This window comes from Cervus canadensis, chromosome 21, assembly GCF_019320065.1.
Source record: "Cervus canadensis isolate Bull #8, Minnesota chromosome 21, ASM1932006v1, whole genome shotgun sequence".
Taxonomy (NCBI): domain Eukaryota; kingdom Metazoa; phylum Chordata; class Mammalia; order Artiodactyla; family Cervidae; genus Cervus; species Cervus canadensis.
In genome coordinates, this window is record NC_057406.1 from 57,963,985 (window position 1) to 57,988,465 (window position 24,481).

The window sequence follows — 24,481 nt, forward strand, 5'->3', positions numbered from 1 at the left end:
TGCTTGAGAGTAAAGGAGAAAGTCATTTAGGGCTGTTATATTGACGGCAGCACTGTTGGATGTTGAGGGTTTGAGGGAAAAGATGGAATTTGTCCCTGGTTTTTGTTGAAGAGGACCTGGGGGGTCTCCTGATTGGAATTTTCCAGAATAGGTTTTCCTTTAATGTCAAACTTAGGTTTACACTCTTTGGCCCAATGCATTTCTCTACAGCAGCAAGGGCAGATTTTTGGAAGTTTTTCTTCTTCTTCTTCTTCTTTTTTTTTTTTTTTTTAGCTTTCTTAGGGCAGTTCCTTTTTAAATGTTTCTTATCTCCACATGTAAAGCATCCTTTATTTTCCTTTTCTTAAGGCAGCAACCATTGTTTCAGCTAGCATTTGCATTTTTGAATCTCTGATCCTATATTGTGAGAAGCCTTCAAATAATCAAAAATCGTCTCAGTTTCACGAATTGGGGCTACAGCCTTTTGACATTTCTGATTTGTATTTTCATAAAGAAGTAATTTTTCTAGTTGCCTTTTAGGTTTGTTTGTTTTTTTTTCTCCCCGCATAATTATTCACTAGGTCTTAAGTAACGTAGAAATAGTGAGGGGGCTTTCTAGCCAATTGACCCATGTCTTGGTACTTAACGGCCTCAATAGGCCCTCTGGGATCACTCCGTCCAAATCTGCCACGTGTACTAGAGTCCCTGTTTGGGCGCCACTTATTGGTCCTCCATTGGACGGGAACCTGGGAGTCTGGAGTCGACGATGAGAAAGTGAAAGAAGGATAATATTCTCTGGGTTAAGCAGCCGGCTTCCACGTTCTAGGGAGTCAGACAGAAAAAAAAAAAAAAAAATATATATATATATATAGAGAGAGAGAGAGAGAGAGACAGAGAGAGACAGAGAGAGAGAGAGAGAGAGAGAGAGAGAGTAAGAAAGACACGGGGACCCAAGCTCTGACGGAGCAAAGGTGTTTTAATCAACATGGTGTGAGCATATACACTGTCTTACAAGGTAGTTATTCTCAGCAAAGATAAAGATTAAAATTCCAGACTTACAAAACATAAGGTTATCCATATTAAAGAGAGAGAGTTGTAAACAATCACTTTTACCATATGGTTCATAAGAAGGAAGAGGGAACTTATCACCGTGTTGAAAAACTAACAAAAGAGATGCATGGATTCCTCAGCCCTGGGAAAGGCTTGCCTTTCCTCTTAACTCCTGAATATTCAGGAATTAGTAAGGAACAGAGGATTCCTGACAGATCCCAAACAAGCCTCCTGTTAGATGCTTCCTGACAACAGCGGAGTCAAGGGGCACACGGGCAGCTGCCCTGCCCCCTGACCTGCACAAGTCCGCTCCTGACCTTACTGGAGCTGCCAGGACACAAGGATGCCTCCTTTCCAGAGCTTGGGGTCCCCTGGGGACAGCCAGCTCTGGGTGTCACCCCTAGAGAAGGGACACAGGGAGGAACAGTGGGAGGCAGGAGCTTTCCTGGAGGGAAAATCCAAGCCCAGTCATCCCTCCTGCCTACTTACTTTAAACCTCAGGCAGAAATTCAGGGGCAGGGAAAGCCATGTGGGCCTCCCTGGGGGGAATCTGACAGCATGAGGGTGCCCTGGCCCCGCTTCCTAACTGCCCTCCACCACAGGATAGCTGCGGACCCTGAGTGAGGATCAGGCTGGGTGGGGTGGGTGTCCCGGGACTCACCTCCTGGCCAGGTAGCCCCAGCAGCAGACCTGGAAGCCGATGATGATGTCCGTGATCCTCAGGTCCTGCTCCTCCAGGTGGGCCAGCACGCTGGCCCGGAAGAAGACCTTGCTCTGGCCGATGTGGTACAGGTTGCTGTCGAGCTCCAGGGCTTCCATCCAGAAGAGGAGAGCCGGCTGCTGACCATGTGCCACCCCCCCCACCACGGAGCCCCGGAGCAAGGCCAAGGCCGGGGGAGGGGCCTGGAGCCGGGGATGGCCCTGCTGCTCTGTGGGCAGCCTCCTCCTGGTGCAGGGAGAGTAGGGCTGAGGGGACGCAGGAGGGGGCAGGTGGGGGTTAGCACGGGACAGGTAACAAGTGAAAGCCACAGAGAAATATAGAACCTCGGCCCTCTAGGGACCTTACCTGCTGGAGTCTCTGCCCACATGCATTTCTAACAAAGGTGGCAGTAGATAGTGGGGCTTAGGAGGCATTACCTTAGGGAAGCATTAGGCATTCACTAGGGAAACAGTGTCCTTGTTTGTTTATTTGACTGCCCTGGGTCTTCATTGCTGTGGGAGCAGGGGGTGCTTTCTCTAGTTGCAGCGAGTGTGCTATTCTTCATTGAGTACATGGGTGTCTCATCGCAGTGGCTTCTCTTTTTGCAGAGCACGGGTCTAGGGTGCAGGCTCAGAAGTTGCGGTGCCATGAGCTTAGTTGCTCTGCAGCATGTAGGATCTTCCCGGACCAGGGATCAAACCTGTATCCCCTGCATTGGCAGGCAGATTCTTTACCACTGGACCACCAGGGAAGTCCCAAAAGGTTTCTTTTGAAAAGGTACTTTAAAGTCAAGACTGGCTTCAACGTCCTTCAGAAGCAGGCGGAGCTAAGCAGGGGAGGCTGAGCAGTGTGGGACCATGTGCAGGGTGATGGGCAACAGCACAGGTGGCTTGAGAGCCTCACTGGTCAGTACAAGGTGCTCTTCACCAATTGTCCTTGTCGGAGAGGCTGGGTCCAGATCAGCTCCACAGGCATCTGAGTGTAACCAGGTGCTAGATATTCAGTGTCAGCAGCGCATCTTCCTGAGAAAACCGGTGCATTCTAAGTATGGACCTCTGCAGATGCAAGACACCCCTGTGCTCTGAGGTCTAAGCCCTGGGAACAAGCCAGCTAGAGGCTGTGTGCCAGTTGGTATTAAGGCAGCTCTGTGAACTTCAAGGCGTTTGTGAGAACTAGGAGCAGCAGCTTAAAACCACCAAACTCAGGGTCAAGCGAGAAGCTAAAAACCTCCAATACAGGCCCTGCCAGAAGGGACTCAGGTCCTGGGTGCAGGGCATACCTGTGCTCATCTCTCCCCACATTGGAAAGGACAGCAGGTGGTGACAGACAGCCCCGTGGCCTGGGCTCCAAGGAGGTGGGTCCACCACCCTGGGCCCAGGATGAGTTGTGTTACAGATACAACATGCTTGCTTCACTTCCTCCTGAAACAGGATACCCTGTGTTCTCCTGACCAATCAACTCAACATGGATCAGGGAGGAGGCTCAAGGCACCCGGAGGCCACACCCAGGATGGCCCTTCCCAGGTGGGGGCTGTGGCCACTCTCCTGGACCCTGGGCCCAGCTTCCTCCTGTTCTCCGTGGGGGTGATACCACCTGCTCTCAGAGGGGCAGTGAGGACCTGATGAGGACCCAGGTGATGTTGCTGACACAGCGATGGCCCAGCCCAGGTTCCGCAGGTGTGAATTTCCCCAAAGGAAAGAGGAATAGGGAGTGGAATCCCAGTGAAGACTGGTATCAGGGGAGTAATGCTCCTGGAGGTCCTGGTCTCTACTGCACCTCCTTGCTGCCTGCACATATATAAGATGCATGCAGAACACTGAGAAAGGAGCCCAACAGAGCAGGAGAAGCACTAGCATTGAACTGGGACCCTTTACCCCTGACACCCCTGCAACACGTAGCAGGTGGAGATGATTCGTGTTTGTCTCCAGCTGGGGAAGGGGGCAGTGTACTTACTGTCATGTGTGGGATGGTTGGACCCAGGATAGGGTGAGGGGAATCATCTCCATTGGTCTGAGAAGAGGGCACGTTGTGCACCCAGGAAGCACTAAATCTGGAGTCTCTCTTCCCGAGACTCTCTCCTCAGGGTTCAGGTCCCTGTTAACCATTCAACTTCCTCATCCTTCAGCCTAACCTATTGGTCCCAGAATATAGTCCTCAGACCCAAGCTCCTCTGTCTCCTGGGAACCTGACACTGAGATTCCAGGTGCTTGAACCTAAGCTCCCAGCTGGAAGGGGCCTCTGGGGACAGACCATGAGCTCCTGCAGGGGGACCTGCCCTACTTTCTGTACTTGGTGAACTGTGCAGGTTTGGGGGCTTCTTTCCATTCTCTGACATGGCCTGCATCCCTCCAGTGCACGCTCTTCTGTACTCACTTAGCCAGACTCAGTCTCTGTTGCTCAGAAGCACAGGGATCTCACCTGAGACACGGGTCACTGTGGAATTGCATCATCTGCTCATTGAGCTGGATGGGGTCCAGCTCTAAGGGTTTGGTGGCACATGGGGATGGACACTGAATGGTTCTGTATCCAGGCACTGGGTCCAGAACCCTCCCCAGGAGAAGTCTGTGCAGGATTTGAATTCCCCAGGAACTTACAAAGAATGAAAGAAGGAATGAAACTCATGATTCGGGGATCAGACAGATGATGGCCATAACTGCTGACATCTTCAGGAAGGAATGGAAGGGCCGACTGAAGTCTCAGGGAAACACTGGCTGAGAGGGAGTCAGAGGCACTGAGGAAAGTCTTTTGAGGGAGGTTTGGACAGAAGTGTGGAGAAGGCTCTGCAGCACGTGGGGAGGGACTTAGGAGACATCCTGGGATCATTTCCAAGTCCTGGGTTTCTGGCTTCTTGCCCTGGGCTCCAGGCAAGGGAGACTGTTAGGTGGTCACAAGCTCCACACGTGGAAACACAGAAAGTCGGTGCCCTGTGGAGCAGCCCATGGGGTGAGAACAACACCCAGATGCCCCCCCTCTCCTCCCTGGAGAGGAGGAGGCTGAGGCGTCCCATGAAGGCTCCTCAGAAGGTCCAGGTAGGTGCAAGCCCAGACGGTTGACCAGGTCAGAACATGGCCTTGGGTGGACTTTCCCTCCATCCCTGCTCCCATCGCCCAGCCCCTCAGTCCTGCTCCTGGGGATCGAGTGAGCCTGGTGTCCTGCTCTGCCCTTGGGGGACCCCAGGCTCCTGCACATTGCTTGGTCTGCAATTAGGCTTCAGCTTCTGTACTCAGAGTCATGGGTAGCCATTGTGGAGGCGAAAGCAGTTGCTGCTAAGGTTGATATTCTTTTTTTTTTTTAATTTATTTTTATTAGTTGGAGGCTAATTACTTTACAATATTGTAGTGGTTTTTGCCATACATTGACATGAATTAGCCATGGATTTACATGTATCCCCCATCCCGATCCCCCCTCCCACCTCCCTCCCCATCCCATCCCTCTGGGTCTTCCCAGTGCACCAGCCCTGAGCACTTCTCTCATGCATCCAACCTGGCCTGGTGATCTGTTTCACCTTAGATAATATACATGTTTCGATGCTGTTCTCTCAGAACATCCCACCCTCGCCTTTCCCACAGAGTCCAAAATTCTCTTCTGTACATCTGTGTCTCTTTTTCTGTTTTGCATATAGGGTTATCATTACCAGCTTTTTAAATTCCATATATATGCATTAGTATACTGTATCAGTCTTTATCTTTATGGCTTACTTCACTCTGTATAATGGGCTCCAGTTTCATCCATCTCATTAGAACTGATTCAAATGAATTCTTTTTAATGGCTGAGTAATATTCCATTGTGTATATGTACCATAGCTTCCTTATAATTGGCAGGACATGGAAGCAACCTAGATGCCCCTCAGCAGAAGAATGGATAAGGAAGCTAAGGTTGATATTCTTATGGGTCATTCTAGCCCGTGTGGGGAATAGATGAGTGGGGCAGGGCAGTGCCCCGAGGTAAACACAGGAAGACAGTTCTGGCAGCTCCTGCAGGAGTCCTGGTGAAACATGAAGGCAGCCTGCGTGAGGTGTGTTGTCTCTCTGCCCCTCTGTTTATGGTTGACCCCCCCTCACACCTGCACACAAGTCCTCTGCTCTCAATCACCCTTGAGTGCCCCGTGTTCATCCTGGTCCCCGGGGCGGGAGGAGGAGTATCCCCGTGCTCAGCCCAAGTCAGACGACACCGGCTCCCCTGGCTGTCCCATGGGGCCTGCGGGGCTCCAGGGTCTGAGGGAAACGACTGAATGGGAGCCCAGTGGGCAGGCAGGAGGAGCCATGGAGGATGCGTTCCCTGAGATCCTGCGAGACAGGCTCATGGGGAAGGAGCTCAGGCATCTGGACTCAGGTGAGCCCCGTCAGTCAACACAAGGAAACCTCAGTGAATCAGTCCTATTTATTGAAATAAAGTCTGGAGAACACAAGGTGAGGAGATCCAGAGTTAGTCGTTAGTCATGTCTGGCTCTTAGTGACCTCATGGACGGCCAGACTCCTTTGTCCATGGAATATTTCCAGGACATTTCCATGGAATGTTTCCAAAAATACTGGAGTGGATTGCCATTTCCTTCTCCAGGGGATCTTCCCAACCCAGGAATCAAACACACGTCTCCTGTATTGACAGGCGATTCTTTACCACTGAGTCACTTGGGAAGCCCATGGAAAAGCATGGAGTCTCCTTAAAAAACTAAATGTAGAGTTATTGTATGAGTCAGCACTTCTGGAAAAGACAAAAGCTCTAATTCAAAAAGTAACATGCAGTCCAGTGTTCAGAGCAGCACTATTTATAATAGCATGGAAGCAACCTAAGTGTCCATCAATAGATGAAAAAAGATGTGAAATAGCTGGAATAGTACCCAAAAGAATAAAATAATGCTGTTTTTAGCTGCTAGAGATTATTGTAAATGAAGTAAGTCAGTCAGAGAAAGACAAATATTGTATGATCTCAATTGTATGTGGAATCTAAAAAGTAGTACAAATGAACTTATTTACAAAACAGAAACAGACTCACAGACAAAGAAAACAAACTGATGGTACAAAATAGGAAAGGGGAGGAAGGGTAAATGGGAATATGTGATGAACAGGTGCACATTATCATACATAAAATAGATAAGCAATCAAGATTTACTGTACAGCACACAAAACTACATGTATAATCAATACATTTGGCTGCACACCAGAAACCCACACAATACCGTAAGTCACCTACACTTCAATAAAAACAAACAAACAAACAAAAGAATCACTGCCTAATTAATAACAACCTGCTGGAATCGAAGGTGAGTTGATGCTGGAGACATGGGGCTAGAGAACACCACCAGGGGGAGACTCTTCTTGCTGGGACGTCACACCCTGGGGAGGGCGATAGAGGAGCCCGGGCTACTTCTCCTGGATCCCAACAGTCCTCACCCTTTGACTTTCTCTCATTTTCAACTCTTTCATATTCCTGGCCTTCCACAGCTAGTTCCACCTGCCTTTCCCTTTATTCTACCCCCAGTGTGTTCTTCAGTCCAAAAGAAGTGGTTTCTCCCCCCCTCACTCTTTAGCCCTGCTCCTCCCTCAGTCCAGGCTCCAGGCTCTTGCTTTGTCATCATCTGCCACCTGCATCCATCCCTCCCTTGCTGTGCTCAGCTCCAGAAATGCCAAATTCCTAACACCCAGGACCATCAATGTTGTCTCCCCCCCCTTTTCTCCTCTAACAAGCTGCCTCTGAGACACCCAGCACATGTCCCTGGTCCCTGCACTCCTCTGGGGGTGAGGGAACTGAGCCCTTCTGCAGATTCTCATGGATCTCAGTGAGTAACTCCAATATGCTTTCCAACTCCTGGGCCTGCTGCCGAGGCTTTTCAGCTGACTCTGCCTTTACTCCACGGTGTAAATGTATTGACTCTTTCACCAGGAAGCCCACATCTATCACAATGCAGATACCGGACAGGACTATGCCAGTGATACGGGCTTCTTTTGTCATTGCTAAAGCCATGCTGCCAAAAGTTTTCCGCACCTGAACACTGCCATGAATGATGTTTTTCCCTTTGGTTATAAAGATCTTGACTTTGGCTGCTAAGGCAGGGCTGGCTTTGATCACCTTGATGAATTGGACTTGCTTCTCAGTGTATTGTAGGGCAGTGATGAGTGAATTCATTGCAGAAATAATTTGAGGTTTCCTTTTAAGGAGTACATCCTTGATTACCTTCCATCTCTTCCTGTCATGGGACAGCAGTTGAGTGGTTTTGATTTCCACTGATGACGTGTTTACTTGTTCCACGATGCTGGTGGACACATTGGTCACAGCAGCCGCTATGCCCAGCGTTAACCCAGTGGCCATGAGAGGCAGAGTGGCCCCCATTGTCAGAGGTGCCAGAGCCAGACCAAGGACACTGAGGATGCCAGACACAGTGCCAGTGGAGTGGGCCACCACCTTGGAAATCGTGCAGTCCTTGTGTAACTTGTCAACTTTGCTCTCAAAAGCATGGATTTTTTTCTGTGTCTTCCTCCAGGTCCTGTTTCATCACAGGAAACTCCTCCAAAAACTTCTTTCTGTCCAGCTGGTCTTCTTTGAGTGTCTCTGGGTCCTTTCCACTCAAGTTTGTTTTCAGCCTGTTCAGATATTCATGTAATGCCTCTGCCTCCTCCCTGTAATAATGATGATCAAGGAATTAAGACAATTTGTTTGTCTGTAAAAATAGGCTGGACAGGATCTATTCTGCATAAATTACAGAAATTGTTTAATTAAATGTTTATAAGTGTTTCTTTTTACATTAAGCACATATTCAGACATTGAAGATGTTCCATATACTTATTCAATGGTGGAAAAAATAAGCCAAAATCATATTAGGATAGAGTTAAAGTAGGTATTTGGCTTAGAACTCGGGGGCAGGTCAAAACCATCACTTGCCAGGAGTTGGTAGGGTGGGAATTCCACAGAGAAACAAAGAAAAGTTTGATTTGAGCAGAAAACCCTTCATTCATGGACCTTAGAGTGTAGCAAAGAGTCAATCTGCTCCTAGCCATTGATTCTGGGAAGTGGTCCCTAAGCCCCTAGAACATTCTCGCTGATAGGAGTGTCTTCATCTGCTCGGGCCTTTGGCCACTGGACAAACAGAAAAGGTGACATTCACGATGGGGGCCTCTGGGTCATGTGGTATCAGTTCTGACCTCTGGACAAGCTGGACTCTAGGGCATTAGTCTGACTGCCGGGAGGAGCTAGAGACCACAGGTTAGGATAATTTGTTTTGCATGAGATTCCCTGGAAGACAGTTCTCTGTGTATCCTGCTGCACACTGATTCCAAGGCTGGAAAGCATCCTGGGGACAACGGAAGCTTTGTGTGTGAAACCCGCCCAGACTTTGCCCTGTGGCTGAAACTGCATCCTTTCCTGTAATAAACCATAACCGGGATGACGATATCTTCAGTGAGTTCTGAGAATACTTCTAAGGAATTTTCAACCTGAGGGTGATTATGGGAACCCCCAAACTTGCTACTGGTGTTAAATGTAAGGACAGTCCTGGGAACTGTGCCCTCAGATTTTGCAGATTGGCTAACTCTGCATACTTAGGGAAAAAAAAAAACCACCAAAAGTCAGAAGAAGAAGGCACCTTCAAGATCATTTTGCCTGGCATCTGCTGTCTTCTAAGGCTTGTGCCCTCGATCTTTCCATTGAAAAGTCACTGGGTCCATCCACTTCCCCAGCTGACAGGGAAGCAGGAGATGTGCTGTGAGCCCTGGTTCCCTTGGACTCTCCAGCTCACCTCACTGACTCCTGACCCATCCCAGCATCCTTGACCTCTCATATGTTACATGTTAGCTGGTAAATGGGCCTGCACCCCAAGGCCATGTGCAACTGTATACACCCTCTCCAAGACTCAAGAAACTTGAGGGAACATCCATCTGAATTGTTAATCCTGAAGAGACCGGCACTTGCACAGCTGGTGGAGGAAGTGTTTTCCTCTTGGGTGGGGATGCGTGAGGCTCCTCAGAATCCCTCAAATGACACACAATCGCAGCCACTCACTGTGGGCCTGGAGGGCTCACTGAGCCGTACTGCTTTCCCACTGTCAGGGCCGCTCCATGTAGACTAGAAGATGGTCCCAGATGGAGTGAGAACCCAGGTCCCAGGCAGGGTGTGGAGGACATGATCACCCAGGGCCCTTCTAGCTCAGCGTGAAGGGATCCCATCAGGGAGGGAAGAAATATATTCCCTCCCACTTCTGGAACCTCTGTTAGCACCACAGCCCCTTCAGTCCTGTGTCCTCGGGGCCCACTCTCCTCACTCTAGTCCTCGTCCTGTTGCCCAAGCCTGTCTACTCGTTCTCCAACCTGGACCCTCTGCTCCACCCCGACCCTTGGGTCTGACCCTGGTCCAGGCCTCCCTGAGCCTTTGGATGAGATGGTTGCATTTGCTTCCCCACCTCTGACCTGCATTTCACTCTGAGGCCATCACCATAGTCCATCAGATTGAATTGCTATTCCCACTGGACACAGGACAGATCTGAGACTCCAAGATATAATCCCAGAGCCCCAGAGCTGGCAGGGCTAGAGCCAGGACCCCACCAGCTCCACCCAGTTCCTCTCCAGCCTCTCTGGTGTATGGGCCTGTTGGATCTTCCAGGGTTGTTACAATTCCTACGATGGGGAAGGAAAGGGCTCTAGTCAGAATCCACAGGAACACAAAAGGATGTTGGTGGGATTTACTGACTTGTTTGAAAGTGAGCTCTGCTTTGTCCTCATCTCTAGGAAAAAGATCCTTGGCCCCTATCTCTTCCCAAGAAGTTTTTTCAAAGTTAATATTAATTGAGCACCTACTCTGTGTCAGCCATTATGCAAAGCACTTTGCATGCATGATCTCAGTGTCTTCACAATAAAACTGAACAGATGAAGAAACTAAGGCCTAGAGTAGTTCAGTAACATGTCCAAGGTCACATAACCTGACCCTGTAGCAGGTTTCACCTCTTCTCACCCCGAGGCCGTTCACTGCCAGCAAATGACATGAAGGAAGCACTGCTATTGGGATCTTGAGAAGGAACACGCTTGACTCCAACTATAGGATGCTGCCTGGAGGAGGTATGCCTGCCAGGAGGAAACTAGCCAGGGGCAGAGGAATCTGAGTGACATTCCTGGTGCACCCATGCATGTTACCTGGGTAAATTGGCCTTAGCCACAAATCTCTCCCAGTTTTGGGTTAGGAGCTTCAGTTTATTTTCTGTGTCCTGGGAAAGCTCAGCGACAACTTGATAAACATTTTCACTCTCTAGATGGAAAAAGAAAAGAATAAAATTAGAAGAAACTGTGGTGGAATGCAAACGGCATTGAGTAGCTTACTCTTTGGAAGAAAAGTTATGACCAACCTAGACAGCATATTAAAAAGCAGAGACAGTATTTTGCAAACAAAGATCTTTCTAGTCAAAGCAATGGTTTTTCCAGTAGTCATATATGGATGTGAGAGTTTTATATAAAGAAAGCTGAGCACCGAAGAACTGATGCCTTTGAACTGTGATATTGGAGAAGACTCTTGAGAGTCCCTTGGACAGCAAGGAGATCCAACCAGTTCATCCTAAAGGAAATCAGTCCTGTGTGTTCATTGGAAGGTCTGATGTTGCAGCTGAAACTCCAATACTTTCACCACGTGATGCAAAGAACTGACTCATTTGAAAAGACCCTAATGCTGGGAAAGATTCAAGGTGGGAGGAGAAGGGGAAAACAAGATGAGATGGTTGGACGGCATCACTGACTCAATGGACATGAGTTTGAGTAAACTCTGTGAGTTGGTGATGGACATGGAGGCCTGGCCTGCTGCAGTCCATGGGTTGCAAAGAGTTGGACACGACTGAGCGACTGAACTGAACTGAACTGAAAATGTGTTGAAGGTCCATCTTCCTGACCAAAGGTCCCTGGTGTTATGGGTGGGGACATATGTGTCCCCACTTCCCCAATTCATATGTTGAAGCTCTGACCACCCCTCCCTGAGGACTGAGGTGGCACAGTCAAGACCTGAGCTCAGTTCAGAGTCCCCTGACCCTTGCGGAGTGGCTGAGGAGGAGGGGGTGGCAGGGCGAGAACTGGAGGAAACAGCCTCTGTGGTGACACCCCAGGGTCTGGGAGCAGAAGGAGGCTTGGAGCAAGGGACAGGGCAGGAGAAGCTCCAGGGATGTTGGGGGACCTCCTCTCTCTCTCCCGCCTGACCTTGGGGATCCCCATCAGCTGTCCCCCTCACCATGGGCTGTCTTGGCCTCACTTCTGAGTCCCTTGCTGGATGGCAGTGGGGGAGGAAGTAGGCTCTGTGCTGCGGTGCCCTGAGGACAGGGTTGGGATTGAGGCTGTATGGATAGGATCCCAAATGTGGGGGGCTCCCCTGGCCTCTCTGGAGGGCTCCAGAATGCTCAGCCACCCCCTTCTTGGTTTTTGATTCCTTTGTGGGTTGTCTCAGCCTGGAGGCACCACACTCGATTCTGGATCACAAGCGGAAACCAGTCAGACAAGAGATAGCTGACTACCTGAGCAATACAAGAGGTCTATTGAGCTCATGGTGGCAGCAGCAGTGTCTCGGAGATGTCGCTTCGGCTCACCTGTCCAAGTCAGGCTGGAAGGAGGTATGGCTTCACCCTTGTGGGAGAGAAAACAGACTGTGGGCTAGATCACACGTGAGCAGGGGCTGCAGGGAGCAGCGAGGGGGGAGGTCTCTGGTGGGTTCCCCTGGGACGGCCACCAGTGCCACCGGGGACTTAACCCTCTGTGTTTCTCTGTCCCCTGGGCTCTGCTGCCTGTTAGTTAAGAAAAGTCACTCACCTCTTACAGCTCCTTCCAAGCTGAGTCAGAGTCCTGCTCTCCTGTTGGGGCCCAGGGAGAAGGTAATCAGACAGGAGACAGCCATCTGTGAAGTTATAGGAGCAATAAAACCAGAGACAGAAGAACACAGAAAGGAACATAGAAAGGAAACTATGGAAATTATGGGAGGTGGGAACAGCTGTGCCACTAATTGGTAATAACTAATATTGATTCAGTGTCTATGATGTGCAGGCTCCTGAAACTCACCTAAACATAGGTCAGCCCAAGATTTCATGCTGGTGCCAGAGTCTGGACTTGAATCCAAGTCTTTCTGATTCAAATAGCATGTTAATGATAACTATATAATTATATACAATATACAAAATATACAATATACAGAAATACTTACCTGGGGATATATGTTAATTGGTAAATGACTCTTTTTATTCCAAAATGATGTCTTGCTCCCTGTGCTTGAGTCTCTGCCTCGATAAAGTTTCTGGAGCTGCAGCTCCCACAGCCCACATCCTCCTTGCTTCTGCAGGAGCCTTTATCCCACAAGCCCCATCCCTGAAGCCCTGCCCTGGACTGCTGAGGACCTGGATGTTGCCCAGTCCTCTCTGCTGTCCTCCCCTGACTGTTGTACTTTAGGTTGTTTCTAATTATTTGTGTAAATAATAGTGTAAAGAACACTCTTCCTGTATGAAACTTTGCCTGTACTTGAGACCATGTCCTTAAGCTGGTTCTGGAAGTTGAATGATTTGGTAAGGGCTCTAAATATTTCAAATGTTTTCATACCTAGAGTCGCTCTCTTGTGCCAAAAAAATGCACCAATTTATTACAGTTATATTCATATATGAGACTGTCAATTCTTTTAATCTTGCTAATTCTCAGAAGTCTCCGCTTTAAAACAAATCTTTATAGAGAAAGAACTTTTTAATTCTGTCTGGGATTACGTTGCCTTGGTAGGTGATGAAAGAAAGCAAACGTTGATTACCTTCACCAGTATTTTAAGAAGACAAAAGTGCGTTTATCAACTACTCCTCCTAAGACCTGACTGAAATGATAGTAAACATGCTTACAGGTATAATAACAGCTACTGATAGGAGGAGTCATTGTGCTTGTGGTCTTTGCTCTAGATAGGTGATCTAAGACTTTACCAAATATAATTTGGATTATTGCAGTAAGCCTTGAGATATGTACCCCTGCTCCAAGAGGAGGTACTCCACGTTCAAGGTCAGGAGGGGTGGCTGTGAGAAGATACCCCTCATCCAAGGTAAGAAGCAGCAGCTGTGCTTTGCTGGAGCAGCTGTGAAGAGATACCCCACGTCTGAGGTAAGAGAAACCCAAGTAAGACGGTAGTTGTTGCAAGAGGGCATCAGAGGGCAGACACACTAAAACCATAATCACAGAAAACTAGCCAATCTGATCACAGGACCACAGTTATGTCTAACTCAGTGAAACTAAGCCATGCCGTGTGGGGCCACCCAAGATGGTTGGGTCATGGTGGAGAGGTCTGACAGAATGTGGTCCACTGGATAAGGGAATGGCAAACCATTTCAGGATTCTTGCCTTGAGAACCCCATGAACAGTATGAGAAGGCAAAATGATAGGATACTGAAAGAGAAACTCCCCAGGTCGGTAGGTGCCCAATATGCTACTGGAGATCAGTGGAGAAATAACTCCAGAAAGGATGAAGGGATGGAGCCAAAGCAAAAACAATACCCAGTTGTGGATGGGACTGGTGATAGAAGCAAGGTCCGATGCTATAAAGAGCAATATTGCATAGTGCTGGGAGCCAGCTCACGAGATCCTGCCCATGACAAGGTCATGAGGAGAAAACCTGACAGGCAAGGTGGATCAGGTTTTCAGGGATTCAGAAAAGCTGCCCCCGGTGCTCACCTTAAAGATGATATCTGTCTTTCTGATGCTTGCTTCAATAGACTACTCCCTAATTTCTGTGACATAGGCAGAAGGTCTTCCCCGATCTCTTTCCAAATAAGAATCAATTTAGAACTTTTATCAATAAGTTTCCCAGGTGGCGGTATCTTATGAGATTATCCAGGATGAAAGGAGTGTTTCAATTTAAACTCCTTTGCTGGCATTCTAGTTTGTTTAGCAAATGCGTTTATGCCCTTGGTACTAATATGCATGACTGCTCATAATACCCTAATCATAAAATAGAACCTGATCATATAAAGGCCCTAATAGACATAGAGCCCTTTGGGGAGTGAGGAAGCCCTATTAGAAAACACAAGAAAAATTATACTAAAAGTGGTTATTGGGTTAACACTTGCTTGCTGTGTTTTTACTCTTAATTTGCTAAGGTTGTGCAGTGGAAACCATTAGTTAATATAATTATAGATCTAGAAAAATAAGAGCTTAGCCCTAGTGTGGTCACAATGAGATGGTTGTTAATTGTCAGCCAGGAGTGCTAGGTAGAGGCTGCCTCACTGAAGCTTCAGAGTCTGTGTGGGGTAAACCTCTTAGATAAATTCAACTGACAACTTCTGCAGAAGAATTGACCTTTATGTTAACAAGGTTATATTTCTACTATGTTGTGACATGCTGTACTGTTGCCCTATGAGACTGTAACTTTTCTGTTAAGATCACCACAGAAACAGAAAATAGGTTTACATTCATCTGACTTGCATAAAATGTTAATAGGCCCCAAGGCCAGAAAATAATGTACAAGACCCTCATAAACAAAGAAGTATGCAGAAAACACCCTGGTTTCATGAAGGACAAGCTGATGTGATGTTAAACTATCTTCCCCTTAGAAATGTACTAACTTAGGGTCTAAAAGCCACGGTAAAAAAAAAGCATCGCCAGACCCTGCTTCACACCCCCAGTCTGGTCACTCACTCTCTCTCTCTCTTTTTCTCTCTCTCTCTTTCTCAAGCAAATTGGAAGTGGTCAAACAGGAGATGGCAAGAGTGAATGTTGTCATTCTAGGAATCAGCAAACTAAAATGGACTGGAATGGGTGAATTTAACTCAGATGACCATTATATCTACTACTGTGGGCAGGAATCCCTTGGAAGAAATGGAGTAGCCATCATGGTCAACAAAAGAGTCTGAAATGCAGTACTTGGATGCAATCTCAAAAACGACAGAATGATCTCTGTTCATTTCCAAGGCAAACCATTCAATATCACGGTAATCCAAGCCTATGCCCCAACTAGTAATTCTGAAGAAGCTGAAGTTGAACGGTTCTATGAAGACCTAGAAGACCTTTTAGAACTAACACCAAAAAAAGATGTCCTTTTCATTATAGAGGACTGGAATGCAAAAGCAGGAAGTCAAAAGATACCTGGAGTAACAGGCAAGTTTGCCTTTGGAGTACGGAATGAAGCAGGGCAAAGGCTAATAGAATTTTGCCAAGAGAATGCACTGGTCATAGCAAACACCCTCTTCCAACAACAGAAGAGAAAACTCTACACATGGACATCACCAGATGACCAACACCGAAATCAGATGGATTATATTCTTTGTAGCCAAAGATGGAGAAGCTCTATATAGTTAGCAAAAACAAGACCTGGAGCTGATTGTGGCTCAGATCATGAACTCCTTATTGCCAAATTCAGACTTAAACTGAAAAGAGTAGGGATAACCACTAGACCATTCAGGTATGACCTAAATCAAATCCCTTATGAATATTCAGTGGAAGTGAGAAATAGATTTAAGGGATGAGATCTGATAGAGAGAAAGCATGATGAATTATGGACGGAGGTTCGTGACATTGTACAGGAGACAGGGATCAAGACCATCCCCATGGAAAAGAAATGCAAAAAAGCAAAATGGTTGTCTGAGGAGGCCTTACAAATAGCTGTGAAAAGAAGAGAAGCAAAAAGGAAAGGAGAAAAGGAAAGATATTCCCATTTGAATGCAGAGTTCCAAAGAATAGCCAGGAGAGATAAGAAAGCCTTCCTCAGTGATCAATGCAAAAAAATAGGGGAAAACAACAGAATGGGAAATACTAGAGATCTCTTCAAGAAAGTTAGAGATACCAAGGGAACATTTCATGCAAAAATGGGCTCAATAAAGGACAGAAATGGTATGAACCTAACAGAAGCAGAAGATATTAAGAAGAGGTGGCAAGAATATACAGAAGAACTATACAAAAAAGATCTTCACGACCCAGATAATCACAATGGTGTGATCACTCACCTAGAGTCAGACATCCTGGAATGAGAAGTCAAGTGGGCCTTAGAAAGCATCACTATGAACAAAGCTAATGGATGTGATGGAATTCCAGTTGAGCTCTTTCAAATCCTGAAAGATGATGCTGTGAAAGTGCTGCACTCAATATGCCAGCAAATTTGGAAAAGTCAGCAGTGGCCACAGGACTGGAAAAGGTCAGTTTTCATTCCAATCCATAAGAAAGGCAATCCCAAAGAATGCTCAAACTACCACACAGGCTAATAAAGTAATGCTCAAAATTCTCCAAGCCAGGCTTCAGCAATACATGAACCGAGAACTTCCAGATGTTCAAGCTGGTTTTAGAAAAGGCACAAGAACCAGAGATCAAATTGCCAATATCCGCTGGATCATCAAAAAAGCAAGAGAATTCCAGAAAAACATCTATTTTTGCTTTCTTGACTACGCCAAAGCCTTTGACTGTGTGAATCACAATAAACTGTGGAAAATTCTGAAAGAGATGGGCATACCAGACCACCCGACCTGCCTCTTGAGAAACCTATATGCAGGTCAGGAAGCAACAGTTAGAACTGGACATGGAACAACAGACTGGTTCCAAATAGAAAAGGAGTACATCAAGGCTGTATATTGTTACCCTGCTTATTTAACTTATATGCAGAGTACATCATGAGAAACGCTGGGCTGGAAGAAGCACAGCTGGAATCAAAATTGCCGGGAGAAATACCAATAACCTCAGACATGCAGATGACACCACCCTTATGGCAGAAAGTGAAGAGGAACTAAAAAGCCTCTTGATGAAAGTGAAAGAGGAGAGTGAAAAAGTTGGCTTAAAGCTCAACATTCAGAAAACTAAGATTATGGCATCTGGTCCCATCACCTCATGGGAAATAGATGGGGAGACAGTGGAAACAGTGTCAGACTTTATTTTTTGGGGCTCCAAAATCACTGCAAATGGTGACTGCAGCCATGAAATTAAAAGACGCTTACTCCTTGGAAGGAAAGTTATGACCAATCTAGATAGCATATTAAAAAGCAGAGACATTACTTTGCCAACAAAGGTCCATCTAGTCAAGGCTATGGTTTTTCCAGTGGTCATGTATGGATGTGAGAGTTGGACTGTGAAGAAAGCTGAGTGCCAAAGAATTGATGGTTTTGAACTGTGGTATTGGAGAAGACTCTTGAGAGTCCCTTGAACTGCAAGGAGATCCAACCAGTCCATCCTAAAGGAGATCAGTCCTGAGTGTTCCTTGGAAGGACTGATGCTGAAGCTGAAACTCCAATACTTTGGCCACCTCATGCGAAGAGTTGACTCACTGGAAAAGACCCTGATGCTGGGAGGAATTGGGGGCAGGAGGAGAAGGGGACAACAGAGTATGAGACGGTTGGATGGCATCACCAACTCGACGGGCATGAGTTTGAGTAAACTCCAGGAGTTCGTGATGGACAGGGAGGCCTGGCCTGCTGCAATTCATGGGGTCACAAAGAGTCAGACATGACTGAGTGAGTGAGCTGAACTGAAGTGAACTCCCTTACTTTTTTCATAGATGTTATGTGACTTGCCCAAGGTCAGAAATCTTGTCCATGACACACTAGGTTTCAACCCACTTACTGGGCTCAAGAGCCCACACCTCACGTCTTGGTACTCGGCTGCTAATATAAAGCCAGGAATGTGGGCAACAGGAGTCCAGAGTCTTCAGCAGTAGTTTGAAGACTGACTGGATGAAGACATGACTGCTGAATAAAGAGGAGTGGAGGGAAGAGACGGGGAGAAGGTGCACAGGCAAGAAGGATGCTTGCTTAGAGCAACATGAGAGTGATACAGAAGGATAGAGCAGGGGACAGTCTCAGCAATCTGCATCCTATCACATATTCACGCAAATTCACACCAGAGGGAGGAAAACCTGGATTCAGAGACCCCGAAAAAAACATCTCTGTATTACGGAATTTAGGGGTCCTCAGGCAAACACTCTAGAGCGAAGCTTACCAGTCAACTTTACTCCCTCTTAAATATGAATGGGTCATCCAGGGTCAGATACATGGAAACGATGACAGTGTGGGAAAGGGTGACTAAGATAAACAGATGAGAAATGACACCAGAAGAGATGGATGGACAACTTTGAAGGAAGAAAATAAGTTTAAAACTTGAATCCAGGTCGTTAATTAGATTAGAAAGGACTTTTACTCATAAAATGAGAAGATGCACTGAGATTTGGGGGAAAATGAAACAGACAAATAAATCTTGGGACTTAATAAGTGTTTACAAAATTAGTCTGAAGAAAGATTGGAAAAGAAGGTCAAAAAAAGCTTCCAGAAATTTTTTCTTAAATTACAAAAGAAATGGAGCTAAATGGAGAACAGAAAAGTTGCTATTCACAATCGTTCCTTAGAAAGTTACTTGAGAGTGAGGTGCAGAGGGAAAGAAAAGATGTGTGTTTGTTTTGGGGTGGGGGGGGGGATGATGTGAAGGATAACCAAGAGAAAGAAAGATTCCTGAATGTGATCCAGGAATCAGGAACATCAACCCAGAGAGAAGGGAATCCATGGATCACAGCTGGGCACACAGCAGATCTAGAGAGAAACCAGTTCAGAATGGGGTGAGAAGTCCAGAGTCTGTGGGGACAGGGGACTCAGTATCATATGAGGCACAGGTGCAAAGAAATGGAGGAAATTTGAAGATAGACAGTGCAAGGGGTGAAAACAAAGGCAATTCAAAACATCAGGAAAAACTAAAGCTATGCCAAAATGTATGTGCAAACGCAGAGTATTAATACAAGTTACTCCAGAGAAAATATTTAAAACATCACAAAAATGGAAATTGTCTTCTTTGACTTTTAATTTTAGAACAAACCATTTAAATATGAGAACTAAATTTATTTGCTGTCAATCAATATAAATATTAAGTCACACTTCTAGAAGTTGGGAACTGAAGCATTGGAGGGTGAAAGAGAAATAGTCTCATTTTACAAAGTGTGGAATCAAGAAACACCAGTTGAACCTGAGGGCCTAAGAAAGAATGGCACAAATAAAGTGCATATAACCACAAAGTTTTCTAATGTAAGAAGTAAGATGAGTGATATAATGATATTAGGAGAAGACAGGGGAGGATATAAGAAAAGGTGCAAAAATAACTGAAATCATTATTTTCCCTGGTGAGAAGTAAGTTAATATTATCCAACTTTTTAAATTAGGAAAATAAAAATATGATACTTAATATTTATTAGCTATTGTGGTTGGCGACTCCCCACTTTGCACCAGGCAGCATTCTAAGTGCTTCTCAAGCATTCACTTATTTTTAGTTCTCTCAATGACCCTGTAAGCAAGGAAATTATCTAAGGATATTGCTTAATTACCTAAAGAAAAAGCAAACAACTAAAAGTGCTTTTTACTGCGAAGGGATTTCGAGAACCCTCTGTATAAACTGATTTGTTTTAAACATATGCATTTAATATTTTGGATTTTTTTAATTTTATAAAAGCAGAAGTCACTTCATAGTAGTTAGTAACCCATAAGACTGGGTTGATTTCAGGCGCTACCACATAAAACTGGTGGAAGCAATTGGAATAAGAGACAATAAGAAATAAGCCTGACACCTGATGTGACAACTGTCAGTTTAGGAGGCATGTTTGTGATGATGAAGCCAATTCCTCTAGGAAAAGGAGGGATGATAATACACGTAACCCAGGATAATCACAGTGAACTGTGGCCTTAAACAGATACATCATCTAGCAGCACCTTGCCCACAAACATGTGCACCCATGGGCTTCTGCCCATGCAAAGGAAGCAAGACTCCTTGAAGGGGAGGTCAGTTCCACAGGTCGGCATCTATATCCACAGGTCGGCATCTATACACCCCCAAAGGCAAAGATTCTCTTGGAAATGTTCAGAGCAGCATTTAGAAGGGGCACCCACATAAAATGAGCTTCCCTGGTAGCTCAGATGGTAAAGAATATGCTTGCAATGTGAGAGACCTGGGTTCAAGCCCTGGGACGATCCTCTGGAGAAGGAATGGCTCCCCACTCCAGTATTCTGGTCTAGAGAATTCCCTGGACAGAGGAGCCAGGCTCCTGACAGTACATGGGATCACAGAGTTGGACCCGACTGAGCAACTTACAATAATGCTGCTGACGATGGAAAGTGAATTCTATGATCATGTTTCATTGGGCCAAGTTGAGTCTGAGAAAGGCCATGAGTTCATAATAATTCAATGAGAAGAGTTTATATCAAGTGTGGCTAAGAAGGGAGACACAAAGCTTACAAAAGGTAGCTATGCTGCAAAGAGAAGTAAGTGTAGTGGGAAATAGTTCATTGTTAATTGAATTTAATAAGAGGAGTCTTAAAATCTATGCACATAATCCCTTCTGTCTATTTATGTGACCATTAAAAAGGACTGAGAAGGAAAGAATACCCCTGACATCCCAAGGCTGGCCTGGTATCACAACAGGGCGATGCTCTTCTCCTGTTGGATGTAAAGGCTCTCACAGAACTCCAGCCTCACAAAGGGTCGCCCTGAGAGCAGGAGCAAAGGAGACAGCAAACACCCATCACTGCGCCCTCACCCACACCTCGCCCCCTCCCTTGGGTGAGAAGCATGACTGCTCCTTCGTTACCAGTTACACCTTAATGCTCACTCTGGTCTCCCCCCTCCGTAGGTGAGTTACTGAGACCCCCACTGATAGGAGGGCCCCTCATTTTCCATGTCACCTGATCTAGAGTGGACCCATTTCCTTAGTGAGTGAGTGAAAGTCTCTGAGTCATGCCCAACTCTTTGCGACCCCGTGGACTATAGAGTCCATGGAATTCTCTAGGCCAGGATACTGCAGTGGGTAGCCTTTATCTACTCCAGGAGATCTTTCAGACCCAGGAATCAAACTGCGGTCTCCTGCATTGCAGGCAGATTCTTTACCAACTGAGCTATCAGGGAAGCCCCCATTTCCTTAGAGCCTCCCCCAAATCCCCTCCTCTGAGCCCCCATCCAAGAATCGTTCTATTACCTTCTCTCTGTGATGCCTGGGGCTGTCCCGCAGGAAGAGTAACATCAGCCTGTTCACTAGGGAGTGTCCCTGGTGGTGGGGCTGGAGGCACTGAGTATGTGGATGGGAGAGGACGCGCGCGGGCAGGTCTACCTTGAAGTGGGTGCAAGAGGATAGCTTGCTGGTTCCGAGCCGCCCGCCCTGCCTGGAAGCTGCATAACCCGAGAGCCTGGGCAGCCGAGTAACATCATGAAACATGGGAACCAAGAGCCAAGGCAGAGAGAAGAGGAGGGCTTGGGCAGAAAGGGCTGGATCCTGGATGATGCCAAAACTTTGTAATCGCATCTGAACCCTCGACCTCATCCTTCTGTCCTTCCCTGCCGTTCTTGGCCTGGTCATGACTCTTGTCTGGGGCCTCAGCTGGGTGTGGACGCTGATAGTGCTTCCTCTGCTGGATTCCTGTCCAGGGCGTCCTCCTCTGTTAGTTCTGATTGGTCCTTTTCTGGAAAGACTGTTGGTGGGAGAGCGGAGGACCCTGGAGAAGCCTGTCCCTGCCCAGCTGCATGGCCAGTCATGCATCCCTCCCCTGCTCATGGGCAGACAGATTCTCCCCAACCATCTCCCTCAGGTGCCTGCAGCCATGCTCCCTGGGAAGGGAAAGGGGCGTTAAAAAAGTCCCTAGTCCAGCACCCAGACCCTCCCGACTGCCCCAGCTCCTGTCTTCCTCACGCTCTCTGTCTCCACAGGGCCTGCTGCAGGACTCTGACACCTCACTTGGCACAGGCTGCCCCTCCCCATGAAACGTGTTTCCCCACTGGCCTCACTATGTGACCGGTTACTTGTCCCTGGAGGCCCAGCTCCTAGCCTCCCCCTGCCACCTTCCGCCAGTTCCTCTCCAGCTCCTCTTGAAGGTCACACTTTCCTGGTCATGTTCCCTTTTTGCTCAGTTCCTCCAGGTCTGAGAACCCTACCCACATCATTAGGGGCCCTGTCTGTTCTCTGCTGCTCCTCCTGTCCAGGACCTCTGGGCACCCTATGCCCTCCTGGGCAGAGCCTGGCCAAAATATGAGGGGTGGGACCCCTTCTGGGGACATGAAACCAGCAGCTTCTCGATGACACAGCACAACCCCAGTTCCCCCTGTGAAAGTTAGAAAGGGAGGGAGGGTAGAAGGGGGACAAAGAGGAAGAGAATGGAGAAGAAACTAAAGATCCTAATCAATCAATCATTCAAAAGTATCCAATGTAAACCAGAGAGAAAAAACTGAAGGGACTGAAGGAAGCATTAAAAATAACATTGATTAGAGAAACCCTTTCTAAATACACACATTCCACAAGATATAAATTCTGACCTACTGGACTCTTAGAAATTAAAATTGCCATGCATCCCGTAAACCAGGTCAGAAAAAACATCTGCACCCACAGGGAAAATGGAAATCAGCTTTTAAAAACTTAGTAAGAGAATAGAACAACCCATTCCCCAGGAGGTAGCTTGCCCAGGGTCACACAGCTCTCTGAGGGCAGAGAGGAGGCCAAGACCAGGCCTTTGGACATGGGTATGAGGGAGGGGTGGGAACGTGGTTTTAATAACCCAAAGTTTATAGAGTTGTCTCTTCTGGTGAAAAACATAGATCTAAGCTCATGTCCCTCCTGTTATACTGATGTTTGTAGAGTCTGGCTTTTTATCTTAATACTGCCACACCGGGATTGCATGTGGACCTTGTGCAGTGAGCCCTTCTCACTTCTTCCAGCAGGGCCATCTTCCCCACACAGGACCTCCCATCACCCACAATCTGAGCAGAGGGCTCGGTGAACACAGGAAGCCAACGCCCTTCGACTCCCCGCTTGGTTTCCTGTCTCTCTCCAGGCCGCAGTGTCCCCCAGGTCCTGGCACTGAGCCTGGCACTCAAAGGCAGGGTTTTTCACAAACCCTGATCCCTTGTAACTGAAAAAACTCCCCTTTACCCCATCAGCACCAGCCTAGCACCCTGGGGGCAGCTTCAAGGTGGCCAGGCCATAGGATGGGAGGCTCTGACTCCCCTGTCCTCCTCCACCCGCTCTGCTTCCTCCAGTTTCCCAAAGTACTGACAACACCCAACGTCCACCTTCCCCCTGGGCTCACCGCTCATGTCTCAGGGGTCCACATGCTGAGCTGAGCCCACCGGGATGGGTGCTGCCCTCCCTCTGCTCTGTTCAGGGGCCCTCGGCTGGGAGGAAGCCCTCAGACACACCTGCCTCCACATCCAGGCTCTGCCCCTGCTTCATCTGCTGCCTTGGCCATGACCTCACCTCTCTGCGCATCCAGTTCCCTTCTGTCAACTAGTGACATCATCCTTTCTCAGACATTCATCCTGAGGATGGGGAGATGGGCAGGGTCCCACTTCCCTGCTTACCCAGGAGTCCTCCTCTGGCTGAGTGTGAACAAGATCCAGATGTTCTCAGTTGTGCAGATGCAGCACCAGCTGTGCGTCTCTGCAATGACCACACACACCCTCTGTTCCCAGATACACTCTGGGAAGCAGAACTGAAAGCAAAGCCCTCACTTCTGAGTGGTTCAAGTCAAACAAACACCCTGCTCACCAGGCCCCGCCCTGGGACTATTTCCACCTCCAGCTGACTCCGTTAGAGAAAGAAGCCTAGTCCTGACATTCCACAACCTTCTTGACACAGTGCACTCCGTCTCAGGCTCCATGAAGGAAGACCTGCCACCAACACACCATGAGTCCCTCGGCAAATCACTGCCCACCCATTTCCATCTTCTCACCCCTCCAACCCCACACTCGCCAGTCTGCCTGCCTCATTCACCTTCGTGCCTCCAGCATGATGTACAGTCTTAGAATAGACCAGTTGCTCAGTGCATAGTAGTCATACTCTGCTGCTGAG

The 24,481-nt window shown here is 47.4% G+C and overlaps 1 long non-coding RNA gene across 1 annotated transcript; it reads right to left on the reverse strand.

The window, feature by feature from the left end:
• Positions 1 to 6,090: 6,090 nt before the first annotated feature.
• LOC122424054 lies at positions 6,091 to 24,101 on the reverse strand. The gene is made up of 5 exons (XR_006264279.1): positions 23,992 to 24,101; positions 12,493 to 12,577; positions 12,201 to 12,309; positions 10,846 to 10,957; positions 6,091 to 8,343 (listed from the first exon to the last, which is right to left on the reverse strand). It is a non-coding gene; the product is annotated as an uncharacterized LOC122424054 (long non-coding RNA).
• Between the last annotated feature and the right edge of the window lie 380 nt (positions 24,102 to 24,481).